The sequence below is a fragment of the Phascolarctos cinereus genome, unplaced genomic scaffold (assembly GCF_003287225.1).
Source record: "Phascolarctos cinereus isolate Bilbo 61053 unplaced genomic scaffold, phaCin_HiC Scaffold_4;HRSCAF=312, whole genome shotgun sequence".
In the NCBI taxonomy this organism is placed as follows: domain Eukaryota; kingdom Metazoa; phylum Chordata; class Mammalia; order Diprotodontia; family Phascolarctidae; genus Phascolarctos; species Phascolarctos cinereus.
In genome coordinates, this window is record NW_027555847.1 from 565,802,268 (window position 1) to 565,826,360 (window position 24,093).

At 34.1% G+C, this 24,093-nt stretch overlaps 1 pseudogene; it reads left to right on the forward strand.

The window, feature by feature from the left end:
• The window catches only part of LOC110192009 (acyl-coenzyme A thioesterase 1 pseudogene), a 48,053-nt pseudogene extending 25,078 nt beyond the window's left edge, over positions 1-22,975 (forward strand).
• Positions 22,976-24,093: the final 1,118 nt, after the last annotated feature.

Sequence of the window (24,093 nt, forward strand, 5' to 3'; positions counted from 1 at the left end):
TGTACAGTCAACTTGATGCTGAAATATAGTCTTCTGCCTCATAGATTTATTTAGAGTATATCTGGGCATAATCTCCACAGAAATGGCAGATAATGGGGTATATGCCATATAGGAATACAATGGTAAAGAAAGGGGGTTCCAAATTAACTTCTTCCCTTTTGTACAACCCTGTTAACACTCAAATATTCTGGCTCTCTCTTCTTTAAAAGGAGAATACACAGGAGAGCTTCAACCATTATTTGGTCTACTTCAACGATCAAAATATCTCAAAGGTAATAAGTATTTTCTATCTACTTGTTAAATAAATGAGACTGCTTGTATTTTCCCCCTCAATAACCAAAAATGTTTCCTTCATATACCAACAGCAAAAGTAATAAAAATAATGATAACATTCATTATAATAACTAATAGTTATGTAGAATTTACTATGTGCCAGGACTATACTGTGTTTTACAGTTATTATCTCATTTGATCCTCACAACAACTTTCGGGGTACAGAAGCTATTATTATCTCCAGTTTAATAGGCAAGTGACTCGCTGAAGGTGAAATAGCTAATAAGTGTCTGAGGTTGAATTTAAATTAAGGTCTTTCTGATTCCAGGACCAAACTCTACTACTCTACCCATTTGCCACCAGTACACATATGTGTGTATACATACATGCATACATACATATATGTATTTATGTAAATATATGCACATATAGCCAAGCTATGGATATAAATAGATGAATGGGTTTTTATGTATTGATGTATATATACAAAGATATGTATATATGTATATACATACATTTGTATATAGACTAATAGGAATAAAGATCTTTTGTTTTTACACTATCTTTATTTCCAAATAAATTTGTTTCCTTCTTTTACCCAGAGAGTTAACCCTTTAAAAAAAAAGTGAGAAAGGGAAAAAAAAGGAAGGAAAGAAGGAAAGGAGGGAAGGAGGATGCAAGAATGGAAAGAAGGGAAGGAGGGAGGAAGGAAAGGGAAGAGAGCAAAAGGGAAAGGAAGTGAGTGGAGAAGGGAAGGGAAAGGAAGGGATAATAGAGGAGGGAGGAGAGGTGGTAGTTTGGCAAAAGCAACCAACATAAAGTTGACTGTATATGCAATGTTCCACACTCATAGACACCTATCTTTATAAAAAAGGATCTTTTTTCATCTTTTCTCAAAGCTTGACTATTATAATTACATAAAATTAAATGCTCATTGCTGTTGTTCTGTCCATTTATATTGGAGTAATCATTGTCTATGTTGTTTTCCCACTTCTGATGACTTTACTTTGTATAAATTTAATTGACTTCCCATGCTTCTATGTATTTTTTATAATCATCTCTATTGGGCCAATAATATTCCAGTTTTTGGGGGTACAACTTATTTAGCTATTCTCTATCAACAGACATCAACTTTATTTCTACTTCTTTGTTACCAAGAAGAATTTCTATCAATATTATGTTTTAAGTGGAACCTTTGTTTATGTATTTGACTTCCTTGTGGTATATGCCTAGCCAAGTTTCTTTAACAAATACTTTAAAAAGACTTGTTTGTTCTTTAATACTCTAAAATACTTTAAAAAGAATCTTAGTAGTAGCTACTTCAACATAAGCCACATATAGGACATAAGTGTATTATTAAATTAATTTATATATATATAATTTATATATATAATTAATTTATATATATATATAATATAATTAAATTAAAATGGGTCCATTTTCATTCTGAAGGATGTTTAATCACTAAGACACCTTAAACTATGAGTTAACTTATGCATTGATCTTATTTCTGAAGTAGTAATTCCCAACTCTCTTTCTGAAGGAGTTTTGGAGAAGACCAATATATATAATATATACATATATACATGTATAATGTGTATATATATGTATATATGTGTATATATATATATATATATACACATACATATGTGTGTATATACATTTATGTGTATATGTATATATATACACATACACACACATATATACATATACATACATACATATATATATATATCTATATATATATATCTATATATATCTATATAGAAACATATATCTATATAGATATATATCTATATAGATATATATAGATATATATATATATATAGTTTTAAACTGAAGTCCTTTCCTACTCCTTATGGGCAGGGAGGTAAGTTAGAAAGGTATATATGAAGGCAAAGAACAAAAAGAGCTATAACTAAGATGAAACAAGTAGGATTTTGATGGAGTGTCAAAATCAGAGAACCTCCCTTTGGGTGTTATGTTCTGGGATCTTTTTTTTTTCATAAAACCTCGCATTCCAATGTCTGTTGTTCCTTAGGTCTTCACCCGCAACTATTTTTTTTCTCTTAAAAAATTTATTTGAGGGAACTTTTTATGTTGACAGTCTTAGCCCCAGAATTGCTTAATATGGTTTTGGTGACAAATATCTCCTCTAAGGAGGAGCAGATCTCTATATTTTCCTCCCTCTTTCCATAGCTAAATAGGGAATGGAACTAAAGAAAGATTGGCCAATTTAGTTCTTGTCTTTTTGGTGACTGAAATATTGAAGTCTAGGCTTTTGGGGTCTTTAATTTGCCATCTCCAGCATCATGAGGTGATGATACCTGCATTTAATTAAACTCATTCAAACAATGTCTGCTCAGATGACATTTTAAATCTGAATCAGCATATTTCAAATAACTCAGAAACAGCCATCTCGTTTGCAATTACTTTCAGAGACCCTGGCTAGAAATGTCAATGCACACCGATGACGGTGCATTAGCAGATTGACCCATCAAAAATATGAACAATTGTTGTTTTTTTTTTTGTGAATGTTTTATTAGGTTTGGGACATATCAATCTCACAGTTATATAACAATAATCCTTAGGCCCTACTAAGCTGGAGATTTTGGAAAACCCTTTAATCATTTTTATTGAAAAGATACAGGATAAGATAAAATTTTAAAGACAAACATGAGAATTATAAAAAGAACAATGTGATATGCCTTTTAAGACTCTCCAAGCAGTGACTTGAATTCCTAATATCACAGAAATTGAAGTTGGATGAGATCTTAGACAACATGAGATCCAACTGTTTCATTTTGCTGATTAGGAAACAGTCTCAGAAAGCTGAAATTATTTGATCAAGGTCACATAGGGAGTAAGGGAGAAGGCTAAAGTAAAGACCCATTTCTTTGAATTCCAAACATACTCTCTCCCTTAGCAGGAAGTAAAAGGATTCCCCAAATCCCTTTACTAGAGTAGAAATCTCATGTGGGAAAAGGATCATATCAAATTTCAACTTTGTAACTTTTCCTGGTGCTAACCTCAAAATGTGTGTTTGTTAGATAGAATAAAATTAGAGGCACAAGACCTTGGCTTCCACATGGATGTGCATTAAATCTATGCAAGACAGAAATAGTACATACTTTTCCCCCCCATTTAGAACTGGCCTTGTTCACTTTCCAACTAAAATGGCAAAAACCTTGTAATGCATACTGTAAACTATGTTATATCTCTGCTTTGGAAAGTAGATGTCACCCACCTGCCATTAGACACCTTTTTATAGTCACCACAGTTGCCTGCAAGGCAGAACAAGAGATGAATAACCATTTCCCACTCCCTTTTTACTGGGCTCTGGTTTTCCCCCCTACCTCTGTGACAGTAGGAAAATGAAGAGAAGAGAAATATAGAGAAGATACCATCAGGCTAGTATATTTAGTTGATAATACACATAACTAAAAAGTGATTATGCTAAGCTTTAATCAAATAAATTAATATTTTGTCTCTGGTTTAAGTATTTTTCTTTATCTAGGAGTTCACATTTTCAACATCGGCTCCTTTATGTTTGGTAACTATGGCTTGCACTGACGATATAACACATGCTGACACCAAATATCAATTCTAGGTAAATCCAATTAAGCCCAGAAGCAAAACAGCTGGATTAGCAGTTCCCTGCATAAATTATTTTTCTTCCATTTACTTTGTCTTTTTGCAAATGAGCCTTTTAAGATGAAAAAATTCAGCTATCAGTTTCCCCATTCCTTATTAATCTTGGAAGCCTAAAATGAAGCCAAAAAAAAAGTAAGACTCAGAGATTTCCGTTTTATGCTCCTAATGTATTTGTTATGATAAAGGCTCTAAACTAATCTCCCTCAATCACATATGGACTTCCTGTTTGGGAGGGAAGGTCGTCAGAAGTCCATTTAATGTGGTATCCTAATAAGGAATTTTCCCCCAAAGGCTAAGCTGCTATATAATTTTTGCCATTTAGAAGTCCTTTGGTTTTGTCTCCTTTCCACAAAAATAAGGCTAATAAAGCAAATAAAAGCAATCTAACAGCTAAGGTATTCAGGATGATGTGTTCTTTGCCACTAAATCAAAATAACACACACAGACAGTCATAGACAAAGAGGTATTTGGTCTGTTCTTTCATTAAGGTCCATGAAATAAGTGGCTTACTACTTTTGTAGATATTCTGATGGCCAGTATTGATTATTATAATTGTGATTCCATTAATGACACACCAAATAAAAGATACATTTGTGGGGCATCAAAAGAGACAATAAATATGTGTGTTGCATTTGTAGTTCTTAAAAAATTTATTGACTTAAAAAAATCTTTATTTTTTAATGGTCAATAGATTCCATTTGTTAAAAAAAAAAAGGAAAAGATTGATGATGCAATTTAAGGGAAAATTTAATTTAATCTCCATGTCCTCTTAGGGAAGCTTCTTTCTCCTCTGCCTATCCTGATTCTCAATTATGGAAAGGAGAAAATACTATTAAAAAACAAAACATGATACTATCCAGTTTTTAAGACCCAAAGTATAATACTAAATTTTGGGGTGGAAAGGTTTTGCTGCAGTTTTTGGAGGAAGCCATTTATTTAAAAAATATAATTAGAATTAGAACCTTATTCTTTGAATGGCAGGCCTATAGATAAAATCATACAATACTGTAGCTTAAAGGCTTTAAGAGATCAGATATCCCAATCAACCCACTTTTCAAAAGTGGAAACTGAGGCCAGAGATGTTAAGATGTAGCATGGACCAAAGGATACAATTTTAGGCTTAAGAAGACATAGGTTCAAATACTGCTCCAAACGTTTACTAACCATGTGAGCCTATCAAGTCACTTAATATCTCTTCACCCCAGCTTCCTCATCTTCAAAATAGGAATAATAATATCACCTATCTCACAGAGTGATATTGAGGATTCAGTGAGATAACATATGAAAATAACTCTGCGGATTTTAAAGTTTATAAATATGTATTGCATTAATGTCCAAATAAAGTGACAATCCAATGACTTTTTTAGCCATTAAGGCATGATGTTCTTCCCATTAAAAAAAAAATGCAAGGGGCAGCTAGGTGGTGCAGTGGATAGAGCTCTGGCCTTAGAGTCGGGAGGACCTGAGTTCAAACGTTGCCTCAGACACTTGGCACTTACTAGCTGTATAAGCCTGGGCAAGTCACTTAACCCTGATTGCCTCAGTTTAAAAAAAAGAAAAGGAGGGTTTTTTTTTTAATCAAAAAAGCAGCTGCTTCCAAAGGAGAGGACAACATAGTGGATCCAATGGAAAGGAGAACTGGGTTGAGATTCCCACTCTGCAACTGCAATTTATTACTTGTGTGACATTCCTCTCATCCATAAAAATTAGGTGTGGGGGGGTGGAGTTATCTGAGATAATCTCCAAGACCTCTTACAGCTTAAAATCCTATGATCACAGGAATATTAAAATTTTAAAAAAGTAGAAATATGCTAGAAAGGAGATGGGTCCATACCTAGACCCATCTATGATGCAGAACCACACCCTCTGTGTTTGGATAAATATATTGAATCACAAATGAACTCTTGAGGTATCTAACAAAATCATATTTTGAATTGTATCTCTGAAACAAAGGCTCTAAAATAGCATAGAATACAGGTTAGGTATGGTGGTAACATACTCAGCACACTTTGTTTTAATGCAGTGTGATGTAGCTTATTAAGCCAATCTCTCCCACAAGTAGAAAATGTATGGCATCCTGGGAAGCCATTTCACACAACGTGACTCACATTGCAGTTGGTTTTCCTGAGTAAATTATAAAGCCTTGGAGAGCAACAGCTAAAGAAGAGCAACACAAAAAACTCCAACATGTCAAAGCCAAACCAGTGAAGAGCTGATGGTGTTTTTGTTTGGTTTTAAAATATATTCTTTTCTAAAACTCTGTTTCAATCATGAAATGTGGTTTTTGCCAGCAGAAAACTATCATTTAATTGGCGAAATGCACAAATTTCCAGCTGAGGCACATTCAAAAAAATTTGCAATGATGCCCTGAAGGCAGAAACAAAATCACCCTTTCTGCTATAAAAATCTGAGTCTACTAAGAGGAAATGACCAAATTTCACCTTGGAAAAATTTAGAATAGATTCAAAAACATCATTTGTCCTTTGAATACCTCCATCAAATAAATGTTACTTACCTTTATACATGGGTCTAGTGTCAATTTCTAATTATTTTTTTAAACAAGGTTGTAGTGGTGATATGTTCATGGCAAGACCATGGCAAGAAACACACAAATACCCCTACAGAAAACCTAGAGACTTAAAAAAATTACTTTGCCCCCTTTTTCTAACAGATTATGATGGATACCTTTGGTTCCAGGCACTCTAATTGAATAGCCATGGATTCAAGAGAAAAGAATCAAACAAACATCCATAGGAAAAATCCAATGATTTTTAAAACTTGAAAGCAGGGAAAGGAGAATCAGTAAAACACAGAAATAGAGAGACAGAGATAGAAACAGAGAGACAAAGATAGACAGAGACACAGACACTAATACAGAGAAACAGAGAGAGACAGAAGCAGAGACAGAGAAATGTATAGACAAAGAAAGAAGAGACAGAAGAAACTGAGACAGAAAGAGAGAGAGTGAAAGAGAGAGAGAATTTGCCCAATTAAAATAATTTCAGCATATACAACTAGAAGGTAAAGTGGATAGAGTTCCAGGCCTGGATTTAGGAAAACATATGAGTTCATATCTAGGTTCAGACACTTGCTAACTGTATAACCCTGGCAAAGTAACTTAAACTCTATTTAACCCATTTTCCATGTCTGTAAAATGGGGATAATACAAACACCTACTTCCAAATACTATTTTGAGGATCAAATGAGATGATAACTGAAAAGCACTTAACACAGTACCTGTATACAGTAAGCACTATGTAAATACCAGTTATTATTAATAATAACTAAAATTATTGTTATTATTACCTCTTATGGTTCTTGTGAGGCTTAAATGAGATAATAATTGCATAGCACATGGCATCATGCCTGGTTCATAGTGAGTACAACTTTAATATTAGCTGTTATTACCATTATCCTTTTGATTAAGGTAAGAAAAATATATACATATGCATTCTAATGATTTCAAAAAGGTATAAAGGTAATAGTGCCAATCCATTTAATAGTATTTTCTTAAGAAATATCGGCACCAATTCTAGGGGCCAGCAAATTCTTCCATGAGAATTTTGTAGACCTCACTTTAGAGCAGGTAATGGTATAGAACTATTGCCAAGTGAACTCTGCTTTGCCATCTGAATTATTTTTATTATTGTCATTATTATTATTAACTTACTAGCAACATACAACAAAAGAAAGAAAGGGAGGAAGGAGGGAAGGAAATGAGGAAATAAAGAGGGAAGGAGGGAGGAAAGGAGGGAGGAAGGAAAGGGGAGGGAGAGAGAAAAGAATGGGCAATTCTAATAGCAAGAGTGAGATAGAAACTTGTAAACTGGGGGTAATTCACTGCTTTCAAGGCAATGTCAGGAGATCCAGAAGAAGACCCCAGTATAGTGGTTAGCTAGCCATTAGTCATTATAATGAATAGCTAATCATTTTGGGGTATAAGGAGGCAGAACTTGAACTCCTTCTGGAAGATTTTTAGACTTGATGAGGCATTTATAAACTTGACATGGCCAAAACTGCATAGGAAAGGTAGGTATAGTTGAGTTGATATCTTCATTGTAGAATAGTAGCCATATTGAGTAAATAATAAATGTATTCAAGTATGTTTCTAATGTCAGCCAATAAAAAAACAATATTCCAGGAGCCTTAAAGATGTAAATCCCTGCTGTGAACTTTGGCACTTTCAATATTTTGTCTCAGTTAATTGAAAGTAAAAAGTAAGAAATCTGAAGTCAGGACTGAAGTGAACATGAGTTCAAATACCAGGCTCTGCTATTTGCCACCTATAAGAATTTGGATAAGTCATATAATCTCTCTATACTTCATTTTTTAATTTTTTAATGGAAGAGTGGTCTAGACAAGTGATGTCAAATTCATGCCACCACCAAGCCATACATAAGAACCTCTCCAGGTCACATACTGACTTAGAAAACCACATAACATGACATGTAGTTTATTGTATTTTTTATTTGTTTTACTAAATGTTTCCAAATTGTATACTAATCTGCTTCAGGCTTCATTTAGGAGTGTTGTGGGCTACATGTTTTGTGTTTAACACATCCAGTCTAGATGACCTCTACAGCTATTTCCAGCAGTAAAATCATGAGCCCATAATTTTAAAAAAAAGTAATATAGTAATATGATATCTGGCAGGGTCAATGAATCTCCCATCATCCTTGTCTATATTTTTCATGAAAATATGCAGACTGCAGATTAGTTACTATATGCCCCCAGGAAATTGAATGAGAACTAAAGATTTAATTTTTTTTACCTGCCCATATTTAACATAATGTATAAAAAAATGGCTGATCCAGTATTTTGAAATGAGCAAGGACTTACATTCTGCATTACTTTTTTGAACAAAAATCCTCAAATATTCAACATAGCTAAATGTGATACAATCAGATGTTCAACTCCCCAACTCCCAAAAAGAAAAATCAATGTTTCAGTCAAACAAACTCTATTTCTTAAGTTCTTTGAAAGCACAATATTAAAAGAAACAAAAACACAGGGAGCAGTTAGTTCCACAGAAGATATGTTATCAATGGATCAATGGTAATGTAATGTAAAATCAGGCTTCTAGCACTTTATGAACGATTAGTTTGGTAATTATGTTTTTATAATGTTCAACATATTCAACTGAACACTTATTAGGCACCTACTATGTATAAGGCCCTGAGGACACAAAGAAATAAAACAAAACAAAACACTCTTGCTGTTGTTTACATTTTACTGTGGTAATGGGAATATGGAATCGAAACACATGAATACAAGGTGTCCCCAAAAATCTTAGAGTATCTTTATTAAAGATTAAAACTGCACTAAGACTTTCAGGACATGCTGCATAATGCAAATTAGTGAGTGGAGGTAACCAGGGAGAAAGCAGAAAATGTATTCAAGAATTATTTACATAGAATAAGAATGCTGACAACTGCCCAGATCAAGGAAGGCTATAGGAAGAGAGGTGGTACCTTCAAGAAGAGGCCTTGAAGAAGATAAGGAATCTGAAAGATGGACCTGTGGAGGAAGTGCATTCCAGGCATTAGGACTGCCTGTCTAAATGCACAAAAGCAGAGTTATTATCATAAAGTACTAGTGATCAGGGCAAAGATATTGGGATTATGCCCATTCTTTTGAAAGTTTAGGACCATACCTTGTCCTGTTATTGTTGTTTAATATTGCATAGCAACTGCCAAAAAAAAAATGTTTCTTTTATGATGTGTCTGATTTGCTCTTATGGTTTATTGGCTGGAAATGATCATGTCACAGCCATTCTCAATACTCCCCTTTCAATTATTCAATGAACCTTAGTCATTAGCTGCAGATATTATGAAACTATTTGGCCATCTTTTGACCATCATTATGATATGAAGCTGATTGGTTACTCTAATAAATGATAGACAGCACCCTAGTCACCTTCATATTATGCATTCCTACAGATTGTATTACTATCTATTTGGCTTCACTACTTAGTCACAAAGGAAACCAGTGGTAAATTGTATCTGATAATAGACTTCAATTGCCTCAAATGACTTTGCTTGTTCATGCAAGAGCAAAATGCTTAACGTACTACAGTGGATTTGATTTTTTTTTCAAAGTTCCTCTAAATAGATACTGTATCTCAAAACCCTTGATATCATAACTCTTCCATGGAAGATTCCTGTTAATGCAGAGAAAAGAAATGGCAATCTCCTTGGCTATGACACACACAGCATTGGATGTATAAATCCCCTTTACAACAACAGAAAAAAAAAAGTTTCGATAGGCTTCCTCCATCTTTTTTTTCCCCTGTAGGGTTATTCCTTTACTTTAAACTTCCAATAGGACTTAAAACAGAGATAGACCAAAGAGATTTTTCTGTTCTACTTTCATTCTAGCAACCTGCCTCCGTTCAAACTAATATCTGAGGAAATCATTCTAAATCCAGAAACATAAATGTATTTGAATCTCATTTCTAATTCTATTTTATTGAGTGCTGAATATGAGACCAGTAAGGGTGTAAGTATACAAGGGGAACACGAGATATTTACAAGAGAAATGCAAATATGTGGGTTTTTTTTCTTTTTTCAGTAACCACCAGTCTGATTTCCCTTATTTCAAAGTATGTATGCATATGGGGGAAGGGGGAGAGAGGTATTATTATACATTGATACATATATAGGAATATTTACACAGTTACAGTATCTGCTATATGACCTATGTTCAAGTGTTGTCTTTGGTACATGCAAGCAGGGTGATCATGGCAATTACTTAAACTCTCTGTTCCTGAAGTAATTCTCATAAACATTAAATTCATTGTGACCAGCATCATGGATTGATTTCCTTAACAAGTAGTACTGTAGAATCTGGGAAAACTGAGGAAGGACTCTAACAGAAGGTGTATTTGAACTGAATTTTTTTGTTTGTTTGTTTTTTGGCAATTGGGGTTAAGTGACTTGCCCAGGGTCACACAGCTAGTAAGTGTCAAGTGTTTGGTCTGAGGCTGGATTTGAACTCAGGTCCTCCTGACTTCAGGATTGCTCTATCCACTACGCCACCTAGCTGCCCCTGTTTGAAATGGATCTTAAAGGAAACCAGAGATTCTAAGAAGCATGAGGGGGAGGGAGCATATTACAGGCACAGAAAACAGTCAGTGAACAGGAACAACCAGCAAATAGAGTGACTTGCATTGGAACAGCAAGTAGACTAATATGGCAAGATGGAAGTTTGAGTTTGGGAAAAAACATTTCTAGGAAGACTGGAAAGGTAAGAAGGGGTCAGCTTGTAAAGAAAGTTAAAATCTAAACAGAAGAGCTTATATTTAATATTTGTTCCTAGATTTATCAAGGAACCACTGGAGTTTATTAATTATATATGTGTGTATAAGGGAATACAGGTAGTTGGTAATTGGTGAGAAAATGTGCCTTAGGAAAATCATTTTGGCAGCTGTGAGGTTTGGTGGAAAGGCTTGAGACAGGAAGCACAATTAGGAAGCTCTTTGTTTTTCCCAAAAAATATATTTTATCAATACTCCTGGGTAGAAGTAAACTATGAAAAGACTTGCATCACAGTTATCTGCTTGATTACCTCTAACAGACTTAGAATTATATAGATTAAAACAAATGATCCTTACCTTCATAGAATTTAAAATCTAACTGTTTGAAAACAAAACTAACATATCTAAAATAAGTTGCAGGGAGAAACCCCTACACAAATAGTGCATCAAGGCCTTTATTCATAGTGATGCAGATACACTAGCTCTCTATTAATGCATTTCCATTCACCTGAGTGGTGCCGGAATAACATGGCAAAAGAACAAAGAAGGGAGAGATGAGGGTAATGCATCAACCAAGTAGACCAAAATATCTCCAACCCTCCCATCTGGAAAACTTACATCATTTTTAGGGATATGTTGTTCTAATTTTATAGATGTGAATTAGGTAATATAAACCTTCATGAGATTTTTCCCCCTTTGGGTTTAATTGTGATCAGCTGTTTCACATTATGCATTCACTTCTTCAAGTTTAAAAAAAAATTCTGGAGGACAAAACAACAATAACAACAACAACCCAATAAGAGAGATGTGGTTACATTTCCATCCGATGAATACAATAGCTTAAAAAAATTACATTTGAGTTTCTCCATCTGAGGTGGTTTTTTGTGGGGGGGAGGAGAGGGGGGTGTTTTTTTTTCCTTTAATGTTGGGAAACAGATATTCATTTCAGGAGCCAGTGTCGGCTTCCATTCTTGAAGCAATGTATGATTCAACAAAACTTTACAAAGACATAAAGGCTTGTGCACTTTAAACATCTGCATACCATCTTGTTATCATTAGTATTATTTCTAGTACCTTTATTTTATCATCTTAAAAGTGGGAATGGGCAAATATCCAGAACTTTTCAATATGAAATTGGTTGTTTTTCTATTGCATGTCCAAACCCCTTGAAATCGAAAAGTTGGCCAAAAAACTTATAAAAGCAGCCAGAATACAGAAAGGCAAAAATCATTCATCTGGCCACCATAGGCCTTCAAAACAGGGTCAGTGCAAGTTCATCTCTGAAATGAATAAAGCTTGGAGTCACTGCAATATAAAATAGTCATTTTTTAAAAATATTTTTTATAGAAATGAAGTTGACAAGCTTTTTTTTAAAAAAGCACTCATTTTAACTGAATCATTTTATTTACATTATTATAAAAATAGTATATTGACTTGAAAGTTCATATATATACATATATGTATGTGTATATATATATAATACTTATGTGTGTGTGTATATATATATGTATGTATATATATATATATATATATATAAAACTACTTAATGATACTCTAATTAATGAGATTTTCCTGATTTTCAACTCAACAAACTTTTATTAGGGACCTTTTTAAGAGCAAGGACGCATATTAGCAGTTAAGAATTTAAAAAAAAAAAGAACAGGTGAAAGGAAATATAATAAATTGACCTCAAAAGCTTAGGCTATTCTCTGAAAACAAAGATGGCAGGGAAGGAAAAAAAATCAATCTTCCAGTAACAAACTATCATTCCTATTGACATTCTTGAAGTATGAGTTGTAGAAAATCTGTGCTTTAACTGCATCTGTATGGGCAAAGCCAAATAATGGGCAAGTAGAACTGAATAATGTAAAATACTTATATTCATTAACCTTCCTATATATTGTCATTTTTCTATTTCACTTTGCTTAAGGTAAAGTTTGCTATGTACACACTGAATGCCATACTTTTATGATTAATAAATTGACCTGGAAACCAATCTTTTATTACATACAGTCAAGATGGATTAAGAAATTCAAATGAGGTAAAAAATCAGGACAGCATAAAGATAGAATTATAATCACATTTTCATGTTCAACAATCATTGTCTTGCACATACATGCTTTTTGAAAGATCTGAAGAGGGAAACTGAAGAGATTTCTTGTGTGTAACGCAACACACCTCTATATAATATGAGTTGTCCGGATCCCTAAACTTAATAAAAAAAAAAAAACCCTCCATCCTCCTCCTCACCATTTTCTTAATGCAACAAGTGAAGATGGACTAAAAGGTCCTAGCATGAACTTTGTCAAAGATTACTAAATCTAAGATCAAACTCTTATAAGACCATTGCGGACTCATTTTTTCTGCTGTGACCTGAAGAAAAACACTTGGATAGCAATGCAATTAATGGCCTCCATTTTGAACTATGAAACCTGAATTGAGACTGAAAGGCCTATGCTTTTTTTCTCTTCAAATTTGTTTCTAACAGCCAAAACAAAGAAATCACAATTCTTTGAGTAATAATCTCCAGGATTAACTGGATCAAACAAATCAATTGATTATGTAAGTTAAAAGTGAGAGGAACAGGAAGAATTTTATTATATTTATCATATGTATTAGATTTAGTGGATAAAATACATATGCATACATAACAAACACATATGTATGTACTAGTATATGCTGAATACACAAACATATACAATACATGCCCATGCATATGCCTGTCTATACACACACACAAACATCCATATACACATACATTGATAAGATGTAGGAAGTCACAAATTGACCGAATGAAGCATAAGAACCTATGACATGTATTAGCTATGTGACCCTATACAAATTACTTAACCTACTGGTTTCCCAGAGAACACTTTAGGACTAAATAAATAAAAAACTAAATAAATTTTGGGGCAACTGTCAATTTGGCATTATCAAAAAGCAATTAAATGACAGGTGTGGGAAGATATATGAACATGCATTATATTTCTGCTTAGATGGGTGATAGGGATTTGTTAGTTTCTTTCTTTCTTTCTTTCTTTTTCTTTCTTCCTTCCTTCCTTCCTTCCTTCCTTCCTTCCTTCCTTCCTTCCTTCCTTCCTTCCTTCCTTCCTTCCTTTCTTCTTTCTTTCTTTCTTTCTTTCTTTCTTTCTTTCTTTCTTTCTTTCTTTCTTTCTTTCTTTCTTTCTTTCTTTCTTTCTTTCTTTCTTTCTCTCTTACCTGTGGGTGCTCTGCTCAAAGGGAATGTAAATTTTACTCCCTGAAACTTTTTTTCTTTTTTCTTTTTTCATAAAGTCCAGCATTAACCTGAATCACTCTGACTCTCAAAATCCCTCTGGCTCTCAATGATTGGCCAATAATAGGTCATTGTTTTGGCCTTGATTGACTCAGAATGAATGTATGTAGCAATTGTCTCAGTTTTGGCCAGAAACCCTGAGGGTCTTCCCCTCCTAGATCTATTTTCTTTAAAGAGGCCATTCTTTGTTTCATTTCTTGCTAAGCCTTAATCATTGAATAGACTTTGCCTCAGTCAAACTGAGACCTGTTGAAGACCTTAGCTTGAAAAGGCCAAGGTTCCCCACTGCATCCTGGACCATCTCCAGTTGTCCTGATCCACATCTGGCCAATGGACCTAGATGGATCTGAAAGTGAAGATAAGGTGGGTGACTGCACAGCCCTCCCTCCCTCAAGTCCAATTCACTTGTGTGTTATGGCATCACTTCCCTGATGTCATGCTCTTCTTCAAGAACAAAGGACAAATGGCAACATATAGGTAAAATATAAAATGAATATATATTTATATATACTTGCAAAGTATTGTTACTTTGATTTGAGATTATTTGTCCTTAAGAAAGATGAAGACAATGAAACATTCACTTAATTGGGTTACAAAGATAGCAGCCAAAAAGAGGTAAAATATGTGGGAAGAAGGACTAGGGGTGGGAGGGAAGACTGTGGTAACAGAATAACATCAAAGTAGAATAAGAAAAACTAGCTATGAAGACAAAATGTCCAAAAGCAGGAAAATGATAAAAGAAATAAATGGGGGAAAAATTCAACACCAGATTCTAAGATATAAATGAGTTTAATAATACAATAAAATGAAAGTAAAGGTTAAAAATGTAAAAAAAAAACCAAATTGACTTCTGGATCTTGACATATCTAGAATATAAAATAATGAAAATGAGAGGCTGGACCAAAATTGACTGTGTCAGAAAATTTCAAAAGAAAAAAAAGTCAGAGGTTTCAACAATACTATTAGAGAAAGCAAAAATAAAAATTTGCAACATCAAAAAAGATGAACTTGGAAACTACCTTAAGCTTAATAGCTTCATAGACAATGAAGCAATATTGATTCTAAACAAAGGAGAAATAGATAATATAAAAACTCAAGACAACTAGAAAAATGATAAAACTAAAGCCTGCTAATTTGAAAACTCACAAAATTAATAAACCTTTATCTAAACTCATCATATAAAGAAAAATAAAATTAATATTTTTAAATGAACAAAGTAAAATCACTATCCCTGGAATTCCCCAGACCAAAAGTATTTTTATTTAACCACCATATTTCTTGACTTCTGTTGGAATCTCTCAAGCTTTGTAAAGGCAGGGACCAAATTTTTTTTTATTTGTATCCCCAACATTTATGCAGTGGTAATAGTTTGACAGTTCTAATGTACTCTATCCCATCAGATCATACGTTAGCCAAGGTATTGTTTTTCAGTTTGGAATGCCTCCAGTTAGTCAGAACTTTGCACTATGTCCAAGGGAGTTGGGAAGCACTGCTAAAAATCTAAAGCTGCTATCATATTCAAGAATTGGTTAAAGTACCTAGGAATATTTAGCATAGAATGAGAAATCATAGGGATATCATTCAACTTTCATCATCTATAAATATTTGAAGGACTTTAATATTGAATAGAAATCAGATGTTGTATTGGCCTTATTTGACAAAATTAGGAGCAAGGTAAAAATGATGCAGGGAGGTATATTTAGGCTTAATGAAAGGGGAATCTTCATAACAATTAAAGCTATCCCAGTGTAAAATGGGTTGCATTCCTCACACTAGAAATATTAATATGAATTCTAAGTGAATATTTGAAAAGAATGTTCTAGAGAGAATTATAAGTCAGAAACAGGTTAGACTGGTAGGTTTTTGAAGTTCCTACCAACTCTAGTATTCTGATTTTGTAAGAGTAGGGGGGCAATGCCTTATAAGACTTTTAACATTTCAGTGGTGGGAGAGGAAAAAGACAATGAAGGAAAGTAGTGATCACAGTAGTAGGAGGATAACTATGAAAGCCCAGTGTCATGGATGCAAGGCAGTGTTGGATATAAATTCAAAATATTTGGGGGGGGGGGGGGTCAAGGAAGGAGAAAAGGCCATTGAACTTTGCAATTGGAAAGCTGTTTGTGTTCTTGAGAGACCAAATTCAGGAAAACTGATGGGAAATAGAGTCATTTTTTTCCTATCACATAGGTGACCAAAATTATTAAAATTCAAAAGTTCACAGTAACCTTAAGAAAAATCTTATAAGCAATTAATATGTATATAGTGCTTTAAGATTTGTATAGATCTTAGCATACATTTCTCATTTGATCATACCTTGAATTTATATAAATCAGTAACAGTGGATATGATCTTTCTTTGCTTCTGTCTCCGAACAATTTTTCGGAGGGAGGGGGAGCATAAATATGATGTCATGGATATAGAGAGCTTTTGGCATGAAAACCTCTTCCACCGATAGATCAGCAACTTTTCTATTACATAATTTTGAAGAGTCCAGTAGGGCTAAGATATTTAGTAACTTGCCAAGGATTACACAACCAATGTAAATCAAAGGCAGCACTCAAACCAAGGTTTTAACACCATAGATTTAGAGTTGGAAGAGAAAGGAGAGATCATTATTCCAACTTCCTCATTTTACAGATGAAGTAACAAAGGTACAATAAGATTAAATAACTTACCCAGGGTCACATGATTAGTAAGTGTCTGAAGCATGATTTGAATCTAAGGCTTAAACCTTGTCCAGCCTTTTATTTACTCTACCAGGCTGACTCTTTTCTTCATAATATTAGATAATGTTTTAAAGGAATTCAATAATTATAGAATTTGCTTCCCAAAAGGCATTGTGATGCTTTTGATATCCCTGGCAATCATCGATTGCCGTCCACTGGCAACAAAGTAATTCACCATGAAGGTAAGTATTTTCAAGAGCTGAGCCTCTGCTAGACCCTTTTGATGATATGACAGATTAAATATACTTAATTTTCTAAGAGCTAATTCATCTGGTCTGAAAAATATTATAACCAAATGTCTTTCATTCCCATCGCAGAAAGGCCAGAATGTGACCTAGTATTTGAGTGGCCATTGCTGATGAAGAAACAACAGATACACATGAGTCATTATAGTTAAACACTCAAAATAGATCAAAGAAGCTTCTAAAAAGATCTGTTATTTACCACTCTGAAGGCAATCATGCTATTCAACTGGATACAACCTAAACTTTTTCCCAGCTGTATCAAATGAATGTCCTAGTTACAAAGAGCTATTGAGCTTTCAGAAAGGAAGGAAATAAGCAATTGATTTTATTCAGTTTGCACATATTCCCAGAACAGAGTTTGACCAAGAAGCAGAGAAAGAGTTAACTCAGTGGTATTTATCTTTTTGCCTTGAGGATATATTGTGCTTCCTATGACCAGAATGACATAAGGGGAGAGTTAATCAATCAATCAACAAATACAAATTAATTTACTAAGCACCTACTTTGTGCCAGACACTGGGCTCAGTACTAGTGATATAAAGGCAAAAATGAAACAGTCCCTGTCCTCAAGGAGCTTGAATTCTAGGGAACTAACTTCACAAAATATTTAACATTTACATGAACTCCTTATGAATTAATCAAAAGAAACAGACCCCTAAGCCTAGATTAAGCCTCCAAATATTAGTATGTCCATACACAAAAAGAAAGACCAAGATTGGCTCATATTATAATTGGTTTTATCTATGCATGCCCAAGCAGGAAGAAACAATTTCATGATGCTATAGCTTACCGACCTTGATATGTTTATGATAAGCACACACAAAAAATACTGCCATAAAGACAATTAAAGCTAAAAACAATTCAATAAGCATTTATTAAGTACCTATTCTGCACAAAGAAGATAGTACTAGGTGGGAATACAAAAACAAAATAAAAAACAATCCTTCACCTCTAGGTACATACATTCTACTGATTGGGCAAAGAACACTTACATAGACAAGTTTTTAAAAATACTGTAAGGAAGGAGAAAAGAGTGGCAACTAGGTTTAAGAAATTCTATGAAGAACTTCATGCAGATGAAGTCAGCATAGAAGCCTTAATAATCAATAAAATCAATGCCAATGGTGGCTAACTAGCAGATTGAAAATTATTCTAGAAAAATATAGTTATGTTTAAGAAACAAAAAAAGGCCAATGCTTTTTGGTCTACACAGAAGAATATACCATAATGAGTACTTTCTTCATAAAGAGAGGTAAAAGGTACTGGGCATGATAAAAATATAACATTATAGCAGAAAATATAACATTACATTAAAAATGAAAGAAATTCTACCTTAATGATTGGTTGGGAATAATTATTGAATCAGACTTCTGTATGCAACCAGATCATCACTTAGAGAAAAGATAATTATCAATACCAAAAAAAGAAAAAAAAAGGATGAATATAATCAGAAGGCATGTCAAGCAACTAAAAACTCCACATTGACCTATTTGAACAAGCCAGTGATAATGAAAAATGGGAAATGGATAACAGAAAAGACAAACAAATTCAAATGATGCTCTTTGTCAATTTAACCATTATGTAGTTCTTTAAGGAGACCAAAAATAACCAATATCTTTGCCAAGAGGAAAAACAACACAAGTTCAGAAAACAAAATAATTTCAAAATTTTATAAAGAAATATAGTGGGAAAGGATGAGTGATAATACCTCCTAAATCAACATGAAGCAGTAGGGGGAGAAAATGTTCCCAAATACTTTTGTCATAAAATTAATCCTAATTCACATGATCCTGAAACCATTTAATGATACAACTAGGGAAACAATAAGAGAATGCTTAATAGATTTGTTTGTATTTCTTTAATAATAAGTGGTGTTTATAAAGCTTCTTAAAGTTTTCAAAACAATACACACATACATTTATAATCTCTCTTGAACTTCACCATAATCTGTGAGGAAGAAACTTCATGTATTAATTATACCCATTTTAGAGATACTGGCAATGAGGCTGAGAATTTAAATAACTTGTTCAAGATCACATACCTCTTATTTTCACATGTCTGAGGCAAAAATCTTCCTAACTCTAAATGGAGCAGTATACCCATTATGCCATACTGCCTTCCTTCTTTATTTATATTCTTCAATGGTGCCAAAGGAACCATCACATTTTATATATCAAACAAGATAATAATAATAAAATAATAATAATAATAATAATATAATAATAATAACAACAACAATAATTTTAACATTAGCAAAAACTCTTCACAAATATCATGTCATTTTATTCCCAAAAAAACCCTATAAGGTTTAATTCCTCCCAGACTGAAATCTAGAATTTCTCTATCGTAATCCAGAAATATCTTCATCCTGGAAGCTTGCTCTGAGGAACCTATGCTCAGAATCCACACATTGAAAGTTTCCTCAATCCCTGTAGCCTTTCCCTCTGATTGGATGGCCCTCCCCCAAACCTCTGTTTAAAGGACCTAAGTCATCCTGGCATCACTCTTCTCTAGACTTAACTTCATACTTTCTACATGATACTGACTACCTTCATATTCTCTCCCCTTCCCTCTTTTTTCAGCTTATTTTTTATGTGTTATCTTCTCCCATAAGAATGTTGGCCATCCTTTTAAAATGTAAACTCTTTTGAAGCCAGGTATTATCTTCTGCTTGTATTTGTATTGCCAATGCCTAGTGCCTGGCACATAGCAAACATGTAGTAAATGTCTGTTGATTGTTGACTGAGGTAGGTGTTATTATTATTCCCATTTTACAGATAAGGAAACTGAGGCAGGCAGCGATTTAAGTGACTTTCTCAGGGTCACACATTTAATAAATGTCTGAGGCTGGATCTGAATTTTTGCTTTCTTGACTTCAGGTCCAGTGCTCCATCCATTGTGCCACCAAGCTGCCACACATATGAGGAGTGGAAATGGCACTAAAGAAAATCAGTAAAGAAATGGAACTAAATAATTAGGACAAGAGGATGACATACATTAAATATACAGGAAATCTTTGGAGAGGCTACATAATTTTGAGAATCTTGCCGATTAATTCTCAAGATATCTAAGGAAGAATGGATAATACAAAAACAATAAAATAGTATTTTTATATGATGATATGCATTAAATATTATGCAAAATGTAAGACACTATATAAAAGAAAGCTGATATTACTATTATTATTGCTACTGAGAATAAGTGATTAGAATCATTCATCGATTGATTCAATAAATCGTGATATTGTGCCTATTATGTACCGGCACTTTGGTGCTGGGGATACAAAGTCAAAAATGAAAGTCCCTGTACTCATGAAGTTTCCATTTTTTTGGGGGGGGGCCACCACATGTAAAGAAAAATAAATTTAAAACACACAAAAAGAATATTCAAAGTAACATCTTGGAGTAGCACTAGGATCAAGGTATGGGGTGAGAGGTGTTGGAGTAGGATAAGCTTCCTACTAGGAAGCTTTCTAGGATAAGTGAGAAAGGAATTAATAATTTTCATATTAATCAATATGATATGTGCAATTAATATACTAATAATTAAGTTTTCTCAAGAGCTGCCTCTCTGGCTAGGGAGTCAGAGCTATTAATGAAGGTTAAATTGATTGGTCAAAACTCTGACAATGCTCACAATCACTGGACCTTAAGTGAAGTGAATCAAAGATTGTAGAACCTGTTCCTGTCACATAACTCTAATTCTATACTTTAGGTATACTAACCTTAAATTTAGGTCACAACTCCTAAAGACTTGACTCCAGAATTGTTATATTGTGGGACTTATGGGTTTCTTCTGGGAGACCACTAAATGATTTTTTGCAATCCACCTTCCCCCCTCATTCTCCAGTTGTGATTTAAGTATATAACCTGTGCCTTTACTTCAGCTAAGAGAACATTCCTCACTCTGAAATAGATGAATTAAACTACTGATTACTGTTACTCCCATCTCTATAACTGCTTTGTTCATCTCCAAGCATTCTCAGGTTAGAGACTGGCTCAGTAAAAATCTTGTTAACACAAGAAATAGTACTTGAGGGAGGGTGAAAGTGAGAGGGAGTGTGAAAGCAACTTACTTCTTACTCAGCCATCTTGGTTCCTGGGTAACTGAGCCAATTTTTTTTTTATGATACAAATATGGTGCTGACACCTAAACCAGGAAGAGCCAAAACAGAGAAAAAAAATTGTAGACCAATTTCCCTAATGAATATAGATGCAAAATATTAACTAAAATATTAGCAAAGAAATTACACTATGACCAGGTACGATTTATACTAGGAATGTAGGGCTGGTTCAACATTAGGAAAACTGTCAGCATAATTGACCATATCAGCAACAAAACTAACAGAAATCATATGATTTTTTCAATAGATACCGAAAAAGAATTTGGCAAAATACAACACCCATTCCTATTAAAAACATTAGAGAACATAGAATAAATGGTAGATATAGAAATATATAAGCAAAATAAATAAAATGACAGCACCTATCAAAAGCCATCAGCAAGCATTGCATGTAATGTGGATAAACTAGAAGATGGGGCTGGGATTCTTAAAATCTAGCCAGTAGCTTACTAATGTTCAGATTCCTTAACTGTCTGCCCAATATGATGGATATTCTGATAAACCTTCTCTTTGGCTGAAAGAAGGCTTAGGTCGAATTCTTTTGGGCAGGACCCACATGTTGTGATTCTGGGGTCCCAGCACCCCTGAACCCCTAAACCGCATCAGCTCAGGGCCCTTCCTTGGGATCATCGACATCTTTGGAACTGGAGGTGGCCTATTTGAATACAGAGCTAGTCTGTTGGCTAGATACGGGTTCTCTGTGCTGGCCCTGGCATACTATGCCTTTGACATGCCCAAAGACATGAAGGAACTTCATCTGGAATACTTTGAAGAGGCTTTCCAGTACCTAAAAAACCACTCCCAGATAAAGGGTCCAGGAGTTGGGCTGCTTGGATTTTCTAAAGGGGATGATCTGTGCCTCTCTATGGCCTCCCATCTGAAGGACATCACAGCTACTGTCACCCTCTATGGCTCCTTGGCAAATGTAGGGTGTGCAGTATGCTATAAGGGTATGACCATTCCCCCACTGGGTAGTGACCCAAAATGTATCAAGATGACTAAAGTTGGGTTTCCAGACATCGTTGATGCTCTCAACAACCCTTTGGAGGAACCCAACCTAATAAGCTTAATTCCAGTTGAGAAGGCTGAGAGTTGCTTCCTGTTTCTCATTGGTCTGGATGAACATAACTGGAAAAGTGAATTCTATGCCGACAAACCTGCCAAATTGTTACAAGCCCATGGGAAGAAAAAACCCAGGTTATCTGTTATCCTGCAACAGGACACTATATTGAGCCCCCATATTTCCCTGTGTGCCTATTTTCCTTTCATAATTTGGTGGGCAAACTTGTGATCTGGGGAGAAGAAGTTAGGGCCCACTCCATGGCCCAAATCAGTGCTTGGAAACAACTCTGAGCCTTCTTCCACAAACATTTAGGAAATGATAACAAACCCCTCAACTTGTAACTCACCATTTAGAATTTAAAATGGTATATGCTAAAGGCATGTTGAGATGATACCAACTAGAGAAATTATTTTTAGAATAATTGGAATAGGGTTTTTTTCTCATATGCAAGATAAAGCCAAACTTAATTATAATTTTAAAGCTCTTAAAGTTTTTTTTAAGTAAACAGTTTTCCCCAAGGAATAAAAGAATAATTTTGTGAAACATTAAAATAAATAAATAAACTAGAAGATGAGGTGTGCGAAACAAGTATGTCCATTATCACCACTGTTATTCAACATTGTGTTAGAAATGTTAGCTGTAGCAATTAGAGAAGAAACAGAAATTGTGGGAATTAGAATAAGCAAAGAAGAAACAAAGCCTTCACTCTTTGCAGATGATACGATAGTATTTTTGGAAAATCCTAGAGAATCAAGTAAAAAATTACTTGAATTAATAAACAAATTTAGCAAAGTTGCAGGATATAAACAACCCAAACAAATGATCAGCATTTCTGCATATTACTAATGAAGCCCAGCAGCAAGAGATAAAGAAATTCCGTTTAAAATTACTATACACATTATAAAATATTTGGGAGTCTACCTGCCAAAACAAAACCAGGAACTCTATGAGCACAATTACAAAACACTTTTTCACACAAATAAAGTCATATCTAAATAACTGGAAAAATAACAGTTGCTCATGGGTAGACTGAGCTAATATAATGAAAATGACTATCGTACCGAAATTAATTTGTTCATTCAGTAACATACCAATAAAAGTACCAAAAAAATATTTGTAGAGCTAGGAAAAAAAGAATAACAAAATTCATCTGGAAGGACAAAAAGTCCAAAATATCAAGGGAATTAGTGAAAAAAATGCAAGTGCAGGTGGCCTAGCTGAACCAGATCTTAAATTTCATTATAAAGCAGTAATCATCAAAACTACTTGGTACTTGCTAAAAAATAGAGTGGTGAATCAGTGGAAAAGGTTAGGAATGCAAGACACAACAGTCTGTGACTATACTAATCTACTTTTTGATAAATCCAAAGACTCTAGTTTCTGGGATAAAAAAGCATTATTTAACAAAAACTGCTGGGAAAACTGTAAAAATGTATATTGCAGAAACTGGCCATAGACC